General features: G+C 41.9%; 1 pseudogene; it reads right to left on the reverse strand.

The window, feature by feature from the left end:
• Nucleotides 1-873, reverse strand: part of LOC100945992 — a 7,952-nt pseudogene extending 7,079 nt beyond the window's left edge.
• Nucleotides 874-2,363: the final 1,490 nt, after the last annotated feature.

Consider the following 2,363-nt stretch of genomic DNA (forward strand, 5'->3'; position numbering starts at 1 on the left):
AAAAAAAAAAAAAAAGAGGCAGAGGATATCTGAAACATGGAAAGGTGGGGGAAGCTTTCAAGATTCATCTTCGTACAGGAGGTGGTAGTGCCAACATTCAAATCTGGCCTTGGGTTTCAAAGCCGTGTAATTTCAGGAAGGTAATTTCAGCTCTCTGAGCCTCAGTTATCTCGTCTGTAAAATGGGGACTGGGATAAGCTCTACTTCATAAGACAGTTGTGAAGTTTAGATGCTTGGCATAAAATAAGCCCTCCCCCCCCCCAAAAAAAAAACACTCAGAAAACAGGCTCCTTCTACAAAGATACTATGGTCAGGAGAGGTGTTAACTGTGTATGTGGCTAGCAAGCTCTCCCAGGAGATGGGAGGAGAGAGCTTTTCTTCTGTTGGAATTTTGAGTAGCAACTGATTAGATTATAATGAACAGGCTCATCGGGGATGCCCATGCTAGGTCAACAGTGACCTCATAAAACCACAAATAGAGGACAGTGCTAAATGTGCTTTGAGTTATTGCACATGAAATAAAGTCTGCTCATTGGAAAGTCATTTTAGGAGTCTATTTTTTTTAAGTGATGGGAATATTTACTGAGTTTTTTGGGGGAGGGGTAGAATAAAGTAGGGGCTTCTATGTTTGGGAATCATTGTGAAATGCCAGTAGCAAATCCCCATAACACAACTCGCTAACATTTACAGAAGCTGTTGTGATTAAGTGGGAAGCAAGCTACCGAAAAATCTACAACAAGAAGTCAGCAAAGTAAGATCAAGAGACTATAAAGTAAACAATATATAGAGAATGAAATGTAATTTATTTCCTTGGGGAAGTGATCTGTACCGCAGCCGCAACAGAGTGACTCGGCACACGCACTCCATTCCCATCTACGACAGAATACTGCAGTCGGCACATAGAAGAATCAAGAAATTGTGTACACAAATAAAAGAAAAACAGTTGATTAGAATTCGCCAACATCCTGAGAGATTGGCGGACCACTTTTAAAAAGAAAAAGCTGAGACCCAAAGGGAGAGATGAGTTTCTTGCCTCACCCTTGCTGAGAATTTATGACCCAGGTGACTGGAGAAAGCCAATGAACCTGTCACTGGGACAAAGTGAAGTCAAAAGGATGACTTGAGTTTCACATATGGCCCTTTTTTTATTGCCTCCAAACTGTTGCCCAAGTAAGGACTATACTCCTTCCAAGGGTTGCTTTTACATAAAATGATCCATTGCAGAAAGGAAGATCTGGCCCTGTAGTGGGGACCCAGCTAGTAGCACACCTGTGCTGGAAAGACAGGAAAAGTCTTCTCAGGCCTGGGAGAACGTAAAGTGCCAGACAGTTTGGAGGAACTGAGTGTAGTCCCTAGAGGACAGTGGCCTTTGTCTAACATGTTGGGACCCGGATGTCAGTTCTCAAAGAGCAGTATCACTGGGGTGGGGTGGCTAGATCAGTTGACTTCCATCCATCCAGACCTTGCTGAAGTCCCTCATTTAGGGCACCAGTGAAAAGACATTTGTCTTCTTTACAAAATCCTTCCAGGATCCTGAATGCTTGATTTTGGTCTGGAACATAGAAACAGAAAGGGTGAGGTGTGCTGGCAGAGATGCCGGAAGGCTTGTCCTGGCTCTGGGTCACTGGGGCAGGCCCTTTCTTTCGTGAGCCTTGAATTTACATTGGCACATCCCTGGAGAAAAAAGTTACAGAATCCGCCACATGAACGCTCTTTTTTCTTAAAAATGATTTTGTGCACCCTAAAACCTGAGTTGGCCATTGTACATTGAGGCTTTTCAGATTTCGGGTGGGGGGTATACGGGGGGTGAGAGAAAGAGAGAGAGAGAGAGAGAGACTGTTCAGAGAAAATAGAATTTAGTTTCAGGTGACACATTTCATCACCTGCTGTGGCCATAGTTTGTAATATTTAGGAAGCTTAGTGAAGGCTGAAAAAATATGAAGACATCTTTCTTTGGTCAAGCAGCACTGTAGTTCAAGAAAAATATCCAAGCACACTGTTCACAACTTCTTTATTGCTTATTTTTGGTAATTTGAAAGAAATTCATTATGGTTACAAGAATTAGCATTACCAGAAGCAAAAGAATCCTTCTGATGGGTACAAAAGCTATAGGTACTCCACTTAATTTAACCTTTTTGAATTTTTTTAACAGCTCAAGTCATTGCTTAAAGTTTTTCTTTGGTGGTGTGGTTCGGAGTTTAATCTCATCCTACATTTTATAAAAAGGAGTCCTGGGTCTTATTAATAAAGCTGACTTTTATTGAACATTTACCTGTTAGGCAGGTGCTGAGTGCTTTCCAGGCAATAACTTACTGAAGGCTCATCATACCTACAGGAGGCCGGTGAGAATATGACCTTGCTTT

Source organism: Otolemur garnettii, unplaced genomic scaffold, assembly GCF_000181295.1.
Source record: "Otolemur garnettii isolate 467f Iridium unplaced genomic scaffold, OtoGar3 scaffold00038, whole genome shotgun sequence".
NCBI classification, from domain to species: domain Eukaryota; kingdom Metazoa; phylum Chordata; class Mammalia; order Primates; family Galagidae; genus Otolemur; species Otolemur garnettii.